Source organism: Callospermophilus lateralis, chromosome X (assembly GCF_048772815.1).
Source record: "Callospermophilus lateralis isolate mCalLat2 chromosome X, mCalLat2.hap1, whole genome shotgun sequence".
Classification (NCBI taxonomy): Eukaryota; Metazoa; Chordata; class Mammalia; order Rodentia; family Sciuridae; genus Callospermophilus; species Callospermophilus lateralis.
In genome coordinates this window covers 87,359,932-87,378,184 of record NC_135325.1, presented here as the reverse complement: position 1 = coordinate 87,378,184, position 18,253 = coordinate 87,359,932, and positions in this window count along the sequence as shown.

Genomic DNA, 18,253 nt, shown 5'->3' with positions numbered 1-18,253 from the left:
AAGAGATGGAATCCTTTAGAAGGATTAGGGCTATGGTGGTAATGGTGAAAATACAGAGCAAAAAAGAGAGGCAATAAAGTGTAGTATACTGTTTAGTAACATGGGTTCTGAAGACAGATAGTCCGAATTAGGTTCTTGATTCTGCCATTGCTACTTATTCTATTATCCTACTATGGGCACGAATAGTATCACTTCCCTCCAATTGTTCACATTGCCTTTTCATATGGTTTCAAAACTTTAATTCTGATATTTTAAAATTAATCAGAATGTTAAAATAAACAATGTGGCTGGGGTTGTGGCTCAGTGATAGAGCACTTCTTCACATGCTTGGGACACTGGGTTCTATCCTCAGCAGCACCTAAATAAATAAAATAAAGGTATTGTGTTCATCTATAATTAAAAATTAAAAAAAAAAAACAATGTGGTGGTCAGAGAATAAAGTTCTGAGTTCAAGTCCTTGCTTCAACTATACATTCTTAAAGAAATAATCTAAATCTTCTGAGCCTCAGTTTCTGTATCTGTAATATAGTCTACCTCACAGTTGTTGAGATAATTAAATTAATGTATTAAAATTGTTTCATAAATTTTTACTCTATAACATTGCTTAGATTTTCCAGACTCATAAAATACTAGACCTGGAGACATCCCTACAGATAATCTAATCCATATACATATATTTATAGATGACTAATTGCCGCAGTCTCTGGCTGGGCACAAATCACGTGTCTCCACACAGCTTGTAGATTCAAACAGCAATTCTTTATTCCCGAACTCACACCGGCCGTCTACAAACACGTTCTGGGGGAATCCACGTTCTCTGCCCAAATCCACACTCTGCCCAAATCCACTACTCCTGGGCTTCTGTCTCCCAAATATACTGTCTGACCCTAAGAACTCAAGAGGAACTCAGCAGCAGGATACGCCCTATTCTAAAGGGGGAACACCCTAATCTCCTATTATGCTAAACCAGGGACACCCTAAACACGGATCCGCCCTGGTCCTTGAGCAAGGTCACCTTTCAAGAGTCCTTCCACTAGACAGCTTGGGAGTACGCTGGCAAGGAAATTGTCATACCTACTTGGCTGATGGCTCCCAGCAACTAATTAGCAAAAAATATTTACCAAAAATGTAAAGAAAACTGATGAAATTTACTTCAGCCAATGTGGCAAACCTGCAGCTAAATTGCATTAGTGACTCTTAAAATTTCCTTTCTTCTGACACTAGGTACCATAGATTCTGTCTTGGGAAAACATTTGCATAAAAGCTAACATTTTAATATTATTTTGTGGTACACTCTCTTCTAAGCATTTTAAGTCTTTCCACATTTATTCATAATGATAATGTGAAGAGCTAGGTGCTATTCTTATTTCACATTTTTCAGGTGAGAAAACTTATGGACAGAAAAATTAAGTAATTCATCCTGATAGTAGTACAATGAAAATTGGGAGAAACCAAGGATAACAGTTTCTTAAATGAACAATTGACATAAATAGGGAATCATTCAAAGTAACTAAGAATACAATATAAACAAATATTTTAAAGTTATTTCTCTAAAAGTTTTAAAACAAAAATAGCCGAATTCATATAGAAATCAGCATATAAGGATATATAACCGAATGGTAAAACAATCTGGAGGAGAAAAACTAACCATTTCCAATGCTAAATACAGTTGAACCTCCATATCATGGCTAACAAAATCTGTGAATGCTCAAGTTCCTTTTATAAAATCATGTAATATTTGCATATCATACATGCACCTTCTACCATACACTTTGAATCATTTCTTGATTATTTATAATACCTAACACAATGCAAATACTACTGTCTAGGGGAATAATGAGAAGAAAAAGTCTACATGCTCAGTACTGATGCAATTTTTAATTTTATTTATTTATGTATTTATTTATTTATTGGTACTGGGGATTGAACCCAAGGGTGCTTAGCCACTAAGCCACATCCCCAGCCCCCTTTTCTGTATTTAGAGTCAGGGTCTCACTGACTTGCTTAGGGCCTCTCTAAGTTGCTGAGGCTGGCTTTGAACTTGTGATCCTCCTGCCTCAGCCTCCTGAGCCACTGGGATTACAGGCTTGGGCCACCACACCCAGCTTAGATACAATTTTTTTAAAAAAATGTTTTTATTATCTAGTTGGAATTGGCTGAGTCCACTGATGTGGAACCTGCAGATATAGAGAGCCAACTTTATGTTTTTGTGTGTATAAGGTTCAATATACCTACTATAAGTAGAGGATTGAACAAGGAAAGTACAATAAGAATTTTGTGAGTGGAAAGATATTTTTTAAGTGTAACATGTGTTAATAAAATTAATAAACTGCATCTCAGTGACTCAGGGGCTGAGGCAAGAAGACATACTTAGGAATAAAGAGTTATCATGTCACTGGACACAGTGGTGCATGCCTTAATCCCAGCAGTGCAGGAGGATTGGGAGTTCAAACCAGCCTCAGCAATTTAGCAAGGCCCTAAACAACCTAGAGAGACCCTGTCTCTAAATAAAAAATAATGAAAAGGGCTGGTGATGATGTGGCTCAGTGGTTAAATGCCCCTAGGTTCAATCCCTGATACAAAAAAAAGCCTGGTGTGCTGACACACACCTGTAATCCCAGTGACTGGGGAGGTTGAGGCAGGAGAATCGCGAGTTCAAAGCCAGCCTCAGCAACGGGAGACACTAAGCAACTCAGTGAGACCCTGACTCTAAATAAAATACAAAATAGGGCTGGAGATGTGCTTCAGTGGTCGAGTGCCCCTGATTCAATTCCTGGTACCAAAAACAAAAAACAAAACAAAACGTAAACAAAAACAAATCGTACATTCATTACAAAAGACTTGGTAAAAAGAAAATGACTGTGTGAGAAAGTACAAGAGATTTTGGAAGATTGTGTGCTAGTGGGCACATTTAAAAAAAAAAAAAACTGCCTACGTGAAAAAACAAGCAATCTTAAATGTGTGACCAGGGAAGGAAAAAATAACCATAGTTTCAAGGATTACCCTGCAACACATTCCTAAATTGATAGTAAAATGTTTTTAAGACGTATAGAACAGGAATTGAGTAGGGAATCTGATGATAAATGATATAGACCTAATGTATCATTTATTCAAGTATTTTGTGGACACTGAAGAGTGAAATGGTGGTACAGTAGCTTGAAGTCATAATCTGTTGCCAAAAACCAGAACTGGAAAATATTCTAGATCATTAATATCCGCTGATTTAACGCCCCCTGCACACATACACAAAAGTTAATTTAGGGATTTACTCCCATAATTGGTCACCTAACAAGATAAATAACATCATAGTGAGTCCTGAAATAAATATAACATGTTGGGGAGTGAAAAACAATCTGGAATCTATATTTAGGATGCTATGGAAGTCAAACATGTCTCCCTTCTCTTCCCAAAGTCCTCTACCTGTGTCTTAAACCCAGTGATACATAGAAATATTTATCTTAAAGAATTGACATTCTCTGGTAAACTTCTAAAGAAACAAATATTCTGAAAAAAAAAATTACCCTGTCAGCTTTCTGCTCTTTCCAATTTTCTTTTCTGACAAACAAAAACCTGAAAAACAAAAACCTCCTCCCTCTACAAAATGGTTTCTAATTGAGCAGTAATTATGGCCCCAAAACAGGAGTGATCTTGACAACACAGACTGAAGTCCAGCAGGGATCTGGAAATCCACACCTTCCTGATAGTTTATTCCAGCATTACTTCACAAGATAAGCAGAGCAGCAAAATATCAATAAAATTACTTATTATAATTTAAGACAAAAATCTACTGCCACAGGAGATATGAGCATGTCAATCTCATTGATATTCATATTTTGATTTTTTATTAATTCAAGTTCATTTTTAGAGCCATTTTCTATAAAATTTTTTCTCATAATTTTGCTTCCCATTTTGAGTATCAAAATGCATCATTATTATGAATTTTAACAATCATATCTTGAATATCTAACTAGCTTCTAACTCTTTGTGTGCCAACATCATGCTTTTTCATTGACCTTTATTTTAAAGATCACTGTAGATTCACATGTATTTGTACTAAAAATACAAAAGTATCCCATATACACTTTGCCCAGTTTCCTCAATGGTAACAATGTGCTGAGTATTGTGGCACTTATTTATAATCACAGTGACTGCAGAGGCTGAGGCAGGAAGAATAGCCTCAGCAATTTAACAAGACCTTGTCTTAAAATTAGAAAAAGAGCTGAAAATGTAGCTCAGTGGTAGGGGACACCTGGGTTCAATCCCAGTATAAAAAATTAGTAACATCATACAAAACTATAGTACTATATTACAACTCTATAATGACACTGATACAATCCACCTACCTTATTCATATTTTTCCATTTTTATTTGCACAATATTGTCATCATAAAGATCATATGTTGCCCTATTATAACCACACCCTCTTTTCTTGTACACACTTAACCTTTGGCAACTGCTAATCTGTTCTCTAGTTTTATAATAGTGTCCTTTTAAGAATGTTATATAAATAAAACCATTTAGCATATAACCTTTCAGGATTGGCCTTTTTCATCCAGCACAATTTCCTACACATGCATCTGGGTTGTCATGTGTATCAGTAGTTTGTTCATATTTATTGTTGGGTGGTATTCCATGGTATTAGTGTACTACAGTTCATTTAATAACTCATCTATTAAAGGACATTGTAGTAAAGACCATGTCCCTTACCAGATACCAAACCTGCTAGCACCTTTATCTTGAACTATCCAGCCTCCAGAACTATAAGAAATAAATATCTATTCTTTATCTTAAAAAGGACATCAGAGTTGTTTCTAGTTTGGAGCTATTGGGAATAAATCTGCTATGAACATTTCTATGCATACTTTTTATGTCAGCATATTTTTTCATGTTTCTGGGATAACTGCCCATGACTGAAATTTCTGATTTGTATGAAAGCTGACTGCTTAGTTTTTAGATTGCCAAACTATTTTTTTTTCAAAATGGTTATACCATTTTACATTCCAATATCACTTTGTCAGTGATCCAGTTTATCTTCATCCTTCCCAGCAATAGGTATTATTACTGTTTCTAGTTTTAGCTATTTTGATAAATACATAGTGACAGTACATTATTTTATTATTATTATTATTATTATTATTATTATTATTATTATTATTTTCTTTCCATACCAGGGATTGAATCCAGGGGCCCTTAACCACTGAGCAACATCCCCAGCTCTTTTTAAGTTTTATGTGTTTATATATTTATGTATTTATTTATTTATTTTGGTACTGGGGATTTAACCCAGAGGTGCTTTATCACTGAGTCACATCTGATATCCTTTTTATTTTGAGACAATTTTCATTAAGTTGTTCAGGGCCTTGCTAAGTTCCTGAGGCTGGCTTTAAACTTTCGATCCTCCTTGCCTCAGCCTCCCAAGCAACTGGGATGACAGGTGTATGCAACCAGCTACTATTTTTTATGTAATATCTACCTAAATTTATTCAGTGCTGAGTCTATGTGATAGTTTATTGTTATAATTCATGTCACATATAACTTTTTATTTTTAAATTGGGGTTAAAAATTGCATACAATAATAGGAATTTCTAACTCTACCCTCACTTTCTGATAAGGCTATAAAATGACCTCAAAACAATTTTTTAAATGATAAAACCTGCTAAATCCCTTATCAATTTTATTTATGTTTACTGATGCTGTCTACAGTCCTAGTCCAACCTAAAGTTACTCTCCTTAAGTTGGCTGAGCAACTATTATGATGGGATCTCCATTTTCATCATTCTAGAAAGTCTCTTTCTCTCTCTTCTGTGATGAATCCACTAATTTTTTTTTTCCTGGTACCAGGGATTGAACCCAGGGGTACTTAACCACTGAGCCACATCCGCAGCCCTTTTTATATTTTATTTAGAGACAGGGTCTCACTGAGTTAGGTCCTTGCTAAGTTGCTGAGGCTGGCTTTGAACTTTCAATCCTCCTGCCTCAGCCTCCCAAATTTGGAATTGCAGGCATGAACCACAGTGCCAAGCTTATTGTGATTTTAATCTGTTTTTCCCTGATGGCTAGTGATATTGAACATCTTTTAATGAGCTTAATTGACATCCACACATATAACCATACATTCTCTTAAATGAAATGTGTATTTGTGTTTTTGCCCATTTTTCTAATTGAACTGTTTGGTTTTTTTTGTTTTGTTTTGTTTTGTTTTTTGTTACTCTTAAGTTCTGATAACTCTTTATATATTCTAGACACTAATATTTCATGAGCTATGAGGCTGACAAATATTTTCCATGTATGTAGCATCTCTTTTTATCCTCTTAATAGTTGTTAAAAGAGCAAAAGTTTTTAAATGGAAGAGGTCAAATTTATCAATTTTGGCTTTTGTGGATTGTGCTTCTGGTATTAAATCTACAAACTATTTGCCTAACCTAAATCCTGAAGACTTTCTACTATGTTTTCCCCTAAAAGTTTAAAAGTTTTATTTAAGATCATGTTTCATTTTGAGATCATTTTTGCATAAGATGTGAGGTTAAGTGGAGATTCTTTCCAACTCTCATGGATGCCCAATTGCTCCAGCATCATTTGTTTAAAACCTTCATTAAAAAATATGTTGGGTTTCCCACTATATTTCTGCTTTGGCATTCAGAAGAAAACACCTACATGGACCAATTTCTGCCAACAGACAGAGGAGCCAAAAGCCACTGAGTCTGGGTGGCCCTTGTCATTGGCAGGAGGGTCAGAAGACACTAGCCCTGATTCATACTCTGCTATTTATGAAAAGCAAAGAGAAACCAGGCATAGTAGTGCTTCTTCAGTGGTCAGAGTGGACCACTCCCTGCCTCCTGGTGTTGTGCATGGGGTGAGTTTTCCTTCCATGTTTCTCCTTTTACTGTTCTTAGTGGATTGTGCCCACTTCTGCTGATAAGTATGGAGCATAGACTAATTAACACTCCCAGGGTCAGTCCACTTTGTTACTGCTTCTACTGAGCAGGCCTGGCTGCTGAGTTCCTACTGAGTTTCCCTTTTGGGGGTTTTTGGACTAGAGACAGCATTTTTTGTTGTTGTTTTATTTTTAGTATTATTTCATCTACACCTGTTGTTTTTTCTGGATTGAAGAACTCCCCAGCACACATTTCAGGATGCATGGGAGATACAAAAAAAGGTGGAGATGGGCTGGGGCCCTGGCTTAGAGACGGAGCGCTTGCCTAACATGTATGAGGCACTGGGTTGGATCCTCAGCACCACATAAAAATAAACAAATAAAATAAAGGCATTCTGTCCATCTACAACTATAAAAAATTTTTTTAAAAAAGATGGAGCTCACTGCAGTGTCATCCTCTAAATTCTGAGTTCTCAAGCTCTTCTACCTTTTTATCTGCACCTTTTGGAATCCCTTTGTGATTTCTGTAGTTATGTCTAGAGCCAAAGAATAGAGAACGATGAGTCTATGCTATCTTGCCTCAGCAGTAACATCCTTCTGTACTGGCTTTCCCAGTCATCATTAAAACCAATTTGATATCATTCACACATTTAGGAGTCAAAACTACCCAGTGATTTTATTTTTTAATATACGTTACCCTATATCACATGTTGGTAATCTAGGGCCTGCCATGGGCCAAAACAACTCACACATTAAAGTCAGAACTGAGTAGGTTTTACAGAGACTATGTTTCACAATACCTAAAATATCTGTTTTTTTTTTCTTTTGTCCTTTAGAGAAAAAGTTTGCTAACCCCTGCCTTACAATATTTAAACTCTGTTATTTAACTAATTAATTTGGAAACATGACTCTACCACAGAAAAGAATTATTGTTATTACAATGTTAAAATATTTTTATAGAAGGTTAAAACAATTATTCAAGTAACAGGGTGAATTTTTAGCAAGAGCTTATCATACCACTACATCCCCAGAACCTAATTATGGTAATATTAATATTCATTCACTAATTTATATATTCATTGGTTTGATGAACATGCATTGAGCACTGTAATATGCACAGCAACACTGGCACATGGAAGATGCTTAGAATGAATTACAAATTCAGAGTTCAAAACTGGACCATTAAGGGAGGTAAACACTTAAAAGTTAATTGCATTACAAATGGAAATGTACTTAATTAGTTTTATGGGAACCCCTTAAGAAGTATGGTAGAAATCCTAACTCTCCAATAACATTTTTCTTTCTTTATTAGCACATCATAGCCTCTAATGGAGTTAGGTGCAGCCAAATATTCTGTATCCAGTAAAATCTGAACAAAAATGATGGAAGCCATTTCCAATTCTGAACCCTAAGACCTCCAATGCATGATCCTCTGTGCTCTTTCCCCATTCTGGCTGCCTAGAATGTGAACATACAGGGCCACTTGGAAACCATATGTTGAAGATTGGAGTGCCTTCTCAACTTTACTCTTTTTAAAATATTTTATTTGTTCTTCTTAATTATACACAACAGTAGAATCTATTTAGACATATTTATACAAACATGGAATATATCTTATTATAATTAATAACCCAGTCTTGTGGATGTGCATGATGTCAGATTCACTGTAATGTGTTCATATATGTACATAGGAGAGTTAAGTCAGATAACTGTCTTCCTATTTCCCTCCTTTCCCTTCATTGCCCTTTGTGTAATCCAATGAACTTCTATTCTTCCCCCCCCTTGTTGTGTGTTAGTATCTACATATCAGAGAGAACATTTGACCTTTTGTGTTTTAGGATTGGCTTATTTCACTTAGCATGATACTCTCCAGATCCTTCCATTTACCAGCGAATGTCATAAAGTCATTCTTTTTTATGGCTGAATAATATTGCATTGTATATCTAAACCACGTTTTCTTTATACATTCATCTGTTTTTAGTCATCTCTTGAAAGACTACACAAAATAAGCCCCACCAGCCTGAAAAATCTCTCACAACTGTGTCAGGTTTTTTCACTGTTATTGTTTTTGTTTTTGTTTATTTGTTTATAGTGGAGATTGAACACACACCCACAGTTCTTTGTAAATTTTTTTGAGACAACTTGCTAGGGTCTCACTAAATTTCCAAGGCCAGCCTCAAAGTTTTGATCCTCCTGTCTTAACCTCTAGGGTTTCTGTGTTCTCACAACTGCTAAAAGATAGCAGCAAGCAAGCAGAAGGGAAATGGGTCAAAATGACCCTAGTTGAGTACAAGTTAGAGAATGGCTACTAACGTCTAGACAATCAATCTCTGACAAGGTACATCACCCAAGAAAAATGGAAACCAAAGAGAACCATTTTACATTGTATACGAATTACTATTTTGTGTTGCCAAGTATGTTATGTTAGCTAACTATTAATGGGTACAGAGGTGGGGCTTTCCCACGGGAGAAGAATTTCTTACATGATATGGAGTCTCAGGGTAAAATGGAGTCTGTTTGGTCACTGCCTATATAGCCTGGCCCATAACAATCTTTCCCTTGTTTTTGATATGAATGTGGATGTAATTCTTCATCCTTGATGTTTATCAATTTTACACAGAAAATAAAAATGTGAGTATGTATGTATATATATATATATATATATATATATATATATATATTTGCAAATTTTTCAAAAGAAAAGAAACATATTTATATCGTGTTAATGTGATAAAATTTGGGGGCCTATTTTAATGCAGCCTGATCTACCATGGCCAATAGTGAAGTAATGACTGAGATAATTAGATAAGGCAGAGCAGGAAGGTTTGAACTGGGCCTTGGCAATGAAGAAGAGTTGCCTTTACATCAATGAAGGAAAAGATACATATGACTAAAGCATGATAAAATGACAACTAGGGATGAGAGATGATAGAGACAGAGATGAGACAGGGAAAGAAAGAGGAAAGGAGTCTAGAGAGATGATTAGGATGTACTAGGAAGGATTTTTTATGTATGTAGGGCTATATCTTTTTTAATTAATTTTTTATTTATATATGACATCAGAATGCATTACAATTATTATTACACATATGTAGGGCTATATCTTTTATCTTTTGGGTATTGAGGAGACGCTAAAGATTTTTAAGTTGGGAAGGAAAATAGTTAAGATAGTAGTTGAGAAATGTAACCAAAAGCAAGATTAGACTGGTTTCATCAGAGATGGGCCCCTTTGTTACTACCCTGTCTTCAAGTTCCAATATCATATTTGAGACCACAAATTGATTAGACTTAAACTCACTACTGAGAAAAAAATGCAAAAAATTTCAAAAAGATCTCAAAATGACAGGTTTATCGTTGAAACAGAAGAATTAGAACTTCAGTTCAAGGAGTATATTTGTTCAAGTATATTTAAAATGATGTTCATATTTCACATTAGAAATGAACAAATTCATCTAAGTCTTTTTAAGAAGTTATTAATATTTTTAAATTTCATAATTATTGAATATTGTGTTTTTGATTCTTGGGGACATTAAAAGTCTTAGCACTATAGTACATGTGACAAAAAGGACAAAAAGGAATATAAAGTTTATTTCATCTTTGATATTGAATAAATTATAAAAGCTCATATACAGATTTGGAAACCCTAACACTGATATTTAGATCTTTCACAACATTAAATTATTTTTTGTTTGAAATTTAATTCACATATACCTAAAATAGTATTTAAATGAGCATAGTAATTTCCACTTCTTTATAACATCATAACCATCCAGAAATGCCAAAAATATATTGCTTCTTATCTGTAGATAGAAGTGTTTTATTCTTGGTATAAATGGGTAAAAATTTTAGATTGTAATTGTTCATAAAATACTTCTATAGATTATAAGAGCAAAATGAAGGTTTTGATTAAGACTGAAGGAACTCAGTATATACAAAATCAGGGAAATGTCATAAATTTGAAAATTATAAAGATTAACTGAAAATAACTTCCAAGTCAAATGATAAAATTGCTTGACAAGATTATGACAAATCAATTATTTACTGCAGAAATGTATGGCTTTTCAAATTATTTTATCACTAAAGAATATTATACTATCAAGAAAGCTGCATAATACAGGACATTCTATATTTTTACAGTGTCACTAACCAAAAGAAAAAAAGACTCAAAGAATGGTGAATTCTAAAGAGGTAATAGAGAGTTCACTCATCCAAATATACTTTCACACTTTGAAAGATTGAGCCTTATAATTCATAGAAATTGTTAAGATGCTTTAATATACTTCTCATTCCAATTTATCTCAACTCTAAAGAAAAATAACACTAAAGATTTCAATAAAATGTTTTCAAATATAGCAGTATAAAAAGATTCCCTTAAAGGTTTTCTCTTAAAACATGAAACAATGAATAATACCAAAATATTTTAAACTTATCTCCTGTAATCTTGTCTTCATGAAGAAAGGAAATAATGTTGATAATGGCAATATCAGACAACATATTTGTTTTTCATTAAATGACTTATTTTCTCCAGTCCTTCTGGATCAACTCTATTATCAACCATGACTATCCCAAAATTAAAAATAGGTACTCACACCAAAAATAGTGTGAATATTTGTTCAATGCTAAAAAAATACAGGAAAACATAAAGCACAGTATGTCCTGTCTTCTCTAAAGTATGTTAGGTTGTATTTGTAATAATGTAACAGGATACAACCTCATACTAATCTCCCACCTGAAAAAATAATAATGATAATCCAAATAATTTTTAAAATATTCTAGTGTTTTTTATGATCTCACAAATACTTAGAAATTATTAGACCAGGGATAAAGTAAACTGAAAAATACATGGTTACTCAGCAATGTAGGTAAAGCACTAAAATATTCATGTTAGTAACACTTGCCAAACTAGATAAAACTAAATGCAACTTTCCGGACATGTAATGGAAAAAAAGAACAAGACAAAGCTCTGGAACCTCTCAAAGTGAGAAATCAATTAGAATTCACTGAAGAGGGAAAGGAGAAATTCTGGGTAACTATATTGAACAAATTATATTGTTATATCATGTGCATGTATGAATGTAATGAATCTCACCATTATGTATAATTACAATGCACCAAAAAATATGGAAAACAATTAAATATAAAAAAGCACACAGAAATATTAAAAATGTTTAAATGTGCTTACAAAAAAAGAGTCCCTAATATGAATCTGGAACCTCAAACATTTGAGGTCAGTTTAAGAGTAACCAACACATAAATCCAACTGTCCAGTAGGCCAAAAGGAGAATTAATTGCCTTGAACCTAAGTGCTGAGGGTGATAGAAAAATCATCACTGAACTTCATAATCAGAAGAAATCAGTTGAGAAGCTTCTAATAGATATACATACTAGATATCTTTACCAAGGAGATTCAAAAAGTCAAACAGAAAACTTAATAAAGTGGTTTCAGACTACTGGTACTCCCAGACATCTCAGATATGTAATCAAAATATTTTTTGTGGGCTTTCACTTAGGATCCAATGAATTTCCACTGATAAAATTGCAAAGCAAGTAAGCAATTGACAGTCAACAATCACTATGCCCATATGATTAAAAAAATCAGAAAAAATAAGAGCCAACAGAAGCAAGAGACAATGAAATCAAACTAAACTGAAGTTGAAATCTTGTAATTATAAAATATATAATATAAAACAAATGCACCAAAGGTATTATAAGAAATGCTTGAAAATTATTAATGATTGTGGCAATTTGAAAAAAATAATATTATGGAACTCCAAAAAATGAATAATATAATAATTAAAATGATAAACTCAATGGACAGATTTAACAGAAGATTAGACAAAACTAAAGACAGATAAGTAGAAAAATGGAGAAATGTTTTAAAGTGCTACTCATAGAAAGAGCAAGACAGAAAAAAAATGAGAGATGGTAAGAAAGTAAGAGAGCTGAAAGACAGTGTTAAAATATCTAACAACTGTCCAATTCGAGTTCAATAGGAGAGGAGAGAAATAATAGGTCAAAAACAACACATAAGATAGTGCCAGAAAACATTCTAGAACTAATCAAAGTTATGAATCCAAAGATTCAGGAAACCTATTGATTCTCAAAGAAGATGAATAAAAATAAATTCACATCTTGACACAACATCAACCTTAAACTATTAAAAACAAAAAGAAAACCTTAAAAAATCAGAAAAGTCAAATTAATTTCAAAGGTATGATACAAGCTGTCTCAAGATCTGCAGTGGAAAACAGAAGATAATGCAATGATACATTTAATGTGTTGAAAGAGGGGGGCATCTTTCAACCTAGAATTTTACAAACTAAATATACCTTGTAAGAACAACAATAGAATGATGAATTTTTTTTAAAAAAATTTCTTTTCTTTAGTTATAATTGGACACAATAACTTTATTTTATCTGTTTTTTAATGTGGTGCTGATGATTGAACCCAGGGCCTTGCACGTGTGAGGCAAGCACTCTACCACTGAGCCATAACCCCAGCCCCCAAATAATGAATTTAAAAAAAAAATTGGTCTGTAGCCAGAAGTTTACTCATTAAAATGAATCTAAAATAAGTTCTACAGAAGATCTATTGAATATATATTATATGTCTATTGAACTGGAGGAAGAAAGAAACACAATATACAACTTACCAAAATTGAACAAAAAAGAAATAGAAAACCTGAATAGTTTCATTACCCTTAGGTAAATGAATCATTTTTACAAAATGTGTTTATGAAGTGAAGTCCAGATCCACGAGATTTTGTCATTGAGCAATACCTAATATTCAAAAACCAAACTATTTCATTTTTACAAGCCAACCTCATTCATGAACCAAGATATACAATTTATAAACAAAGTAATAATAAACTAAATCCAGAAATGTATTTTAAAATAATACCACTTTAAAAATATGCTTAGTCAAAGAATGTAAAGTTTTAAATTTTAATATCAAATAATGTAATGTATCATATTAAAGATTTATAAAGAAAAACCTGGGCTGGGGATATAGCTAGAGCACTTGCCTATCATGCATGAGATCCTAAGGTTGATCCCCAGCACTACAAAAAGAAAAAAAACAATTAAACATTTCAATAGGTGTAGAAAAAAATTGATAAAATTCAAAGTCTATTCATGGGAAAAATTCATAGAAAACAAAGTATAAGGAACTTTCCTAATCTGATAAAGGACATCTGGAAAAATTCATTAGAACAGCTACACATGGTGGTTCATATCTGTCACCCCAGCAACTTGGAAGCTGAAGCAGGAGAATCACAAGTTTGAGGGTAGACTCAGCAACTTCATGGGACCCTTTTTCAAAATGAAAAATAAAAAAAGGTATAGGGATGTAGCTCAATGATGAAGCTACCCTGGGTTCAATGGAAGGAAGGAAGAAAGGGAGGGAGGGAGGGAGGGAGGGAGGAAGGAAGGAAGGAAGGAAGGAAGGAGAAAAGAAAGAAAAAGGTATGCTTATTCATTAAAAAATTGAAAGCTTTCCCATTTAAGATCATGAAAAAACAAAATTGCTCATTATTATCACTTCTATTCATTATTGTACTAAAGAATATGACTAGAACAATAAGAAAATGAAATTATATAAAACACATAAGGATTTTAAGGGAAGAGGCAAAGCTATCATTATTCACTGATAATATACCAAAATATGCACAAGCAAACAGGGATAAATCATTCGAATAAATAAGATAGTTTAGCAAAGTAGATAGACACAAAATCAGTGTACAAAAACAATTGTATTTCTAAATACCAGAGACAAAGTATTGAAAAATCTTTAAATGCCATTTCTCATATACAGAACAAAAATTTCAAATAGTTAGGACTAAGTGAAAGATACAAAATCTCTACAACAAAACTACAAAAAATTGTTCCAAATAAATAAAAAGTGAGTGCTATATCATGCTTAGGAATCAGAAGAAAATACTGTTAAGAAGCCAGTTCTCATGTAATTAAACTAGAGATTCAGTGCAATCAAAATCAAAATCCCAGGAAAAATGTTTGTGAAAACTGACAAACTGGACTGGGGATGCGGCTCAAGCGGTAACGTGCTTGCCTGGCATGCGCGGGGCACTGGGTTCGATCCTCAGCACCACATAAAAATAAAATAAAGATGTTGTGTTCACTGAAAACTGAAAAATAAATATTAAAAATTCTCTCTCTCTCTCTCTCTAAAAAATAAAAATAAAAAAACTGGCAAACTAACTTTAAAATTCACATAAAATTGCAAATAATTTAGTATAAGCAATAAAATCTTGAATAAGAACAAAGAAGAGCTGGGGTTGTGGCTCAGCAGTAGAGTGCCCACCTCGCATGTGCAACGTCCTGCGTTGGATCCTCAGCACCATATAAAAATAAATAAATAAAATAAAGGAATTGTTTACAACTAAAATATAATATTTAACAAAAAAAGAACAAAGAGCATTTATACTATTAGATTGCCATACTTAGAATAAAGCTATAATAATTAAGATGGGGCTGGGGATGTGGCTCAAGCGGTAGCGCGCTCGCCTGACATGCCTGAGGCCCGCGTTGGATCCTCAGCACCACATACAAAGATGTTGTGTCCGCCAAATACTAAAAAATAAATATTGAAAATTCTCTATCTCTCTCTCTCTCTTAAAAAAAAAAAAAAAAAAGATGTTGTAGTTTTGGCAGAAAGATCAAAAAAACCAATTAAATAATATAGAACCCAGAAATAGAGTGCCTTAATTAATCAAAAATATATCATACTTATAAATGTAAAACAAAACAAAATATCTCAAGAAGAAAACATAAGGTACAGACTTAATGGCCTTTGGTGGAAAACTTTCCTAAAATAGGACCCCCAAAACTAATAATTTTAAAATGACACACTAGACTTTTATTGGCATTAAAAACTGTTGAAATTATCATCACAAACATCATCAAAATCAAAAACCTTTATGTGTAAAAGGATACCATGAAGAAAATGAAAAGACAATCACAGAGGGCGTGAGAAAATAGTCACATATTGTACACCTGGCAAGGGAGTTGTATCCAGAATATATAAACAATTCTTACAACTGAAAAAGAAAAAGAAAAATAACCAAATTAAATATGGGCAAAATATTTAAATACACTTCTACCCCCAAAATATACGAAGGTCCAATAAATACAAAAACAGATACTCAGGCCAGGCAGAGTGGTTCATATGTGTAATCCTAATGACTTAGGAAGCCGAGACAGGAGGTTCACGAATTTGAGACCAGCCTGAGCAAAGTAGGGAGGACCTAAGCAATGGAGCAAGACTTGGCCTCAAATGGTGGGGAAGGTAGCTCAATGATAAAGGGTCCCTGGGTTCAATTCCCACTACCAGAGAGAGAGAGAGAGAGAGAGAGAGAGAGAGAGAATACTCAACAGTTTTAGCCTTCATAGATATGAGAGGTATGAAATCAAAATCAAAACAAGATATTGCTTTACACCTACTATGATAACTATACCCCCCCAAAATAAGAGACAATAAAAAGTTTAGTGAAGTTATAGAAACACAAGAACTCTTTGGTATTGCTAGTAAGGATGTAAAATGGTACATCCACTTTAGAAAATGGTCTGGCACTTCTCAAACTGTTTATGATAGAATTAATATATGGTCCTGCAATTCTTAGGTATATTCCCAAGATAAATTAAAATATATGTCCCTAAATCATGTGTAAGAATGTTCACAGCAGCATTATTCCTAGTAACCAAAAGACGAAAGCATTCTTTTAAAAAATATTTTTGTAGTTGTAGATGGGAACAACGCTTTTATTTTATTTATTTATTTATTTATTTATTTATTTTTATTTATTGGTTGTTCAAAAGTGAACTGAGTGCCTCACATGTGCCAGGAAGCACTCCACCACTGAGCTACAACTGCATCCCTGAAAGCACTCTCAATGTCCTTCAATGGATGAATGAATATGCAAAATGTGCTACATCCATATAAAGGAATATTATTTAGTCATAAAATGTAATGAAATACATTACTTGCTGTAACATAATACCTTACATGCTATAACATAAATGAACCTTGTTTATTCAAAGTGAAAGAACTCAGTCATAAAAGAATACATTTTGTGTGATTGCATTAACATAAAATTTGTGGAATAGGCAAATCCACAGAGACAGAAAGCATAATAGGCATTAGGCAACAATGGAGAGGTACTGCTGGTGAGTTAGGGGTTTCTTTTGAGGGTAATGAAAAATTTCCAAAATTTATTGTGTTGATGATTGCACAACTCTAAAAGCTATTGAAGTGTACTCTTTAAATAAGTGAATTCTGTGAGACGTGAATTATGTCCTGGTTAGTCTGTTTAAAAATAAATCACATATATAATAAAAAGTATGTTATAGGATTGCAGAAGATATCTGCAATGCATATATCTGACAAATGAGTATCTATAAAGAAAAACTATGAAATAATGAGAAAACAAACTTAAAGAGATACTTTAGGAAAGACAATATATAAATGTCCATTAGCATATGAAAAGGTGTTTGCCATCAACCAGTAGTCTCAGGAGGGTGCTAATTAATGCCATAATGAAGCACTACCCGCCAAAATGGATGTAATTAAAAATATCCACAGTACTAACTGTCAGAAAAGATGTGTAAGAAGAATTCTCATATGTTCCTTCTGGTAATGTAAAATTGTAGAGATACTTTGAAAATTTGTTTTAACAAAGTTAATTAAATATCTACCCTTTGATTTAAAACTTAACTATTTCTCTTCTGTGTATATATATCCCAAAGAAATGAGTGCATATGACCATTAAAAGACATATATAGAATGCTTAACCAAAACCTAAAACCAATCAAAGCACTCTTCATCAAACAATTGACAAATAATCATAGTATGTTCATACGATGCAATATTACTTAATAAAATTATCAATAATAATAATAAAGGACACACTAGCAATACCACAACAATATGGATGAATTTCACAGATTTGATGATGAGCAAAGGAAGCTGGACATCAAGGCTGAGGGTGTAACCAAGAAGCTAAGCATTTTTCATGGGCTTATTTGCTATCTGTGGATCTTCTTTTGTGAAATGTCCGCAGAAACATTTTCCACTTTTGAGTTATTTTCTTTTGAGTTTGAGAATTCATTATATATTCTAGATACAAGTGGTTTTTTTTTTCAGGGAAAGAGAGAGAGAGAGAGAGAGAGAGAGAGAGAGAGAGAGAGAGAGAGAATTTTAATATTTATTTATTTCTTAGTTTTCAGTGGACACAACATCTTTGTTTGTATGTGGTGCTGAGGATCAAACCTGGGCCGCATGCATGCCAGGCGAGCGCGCTACCGCTTGAGCCACATCCTCAGCCCACAAGAGCTTTCTTAAGTACATGTTTTTCAAAAGTTTTGT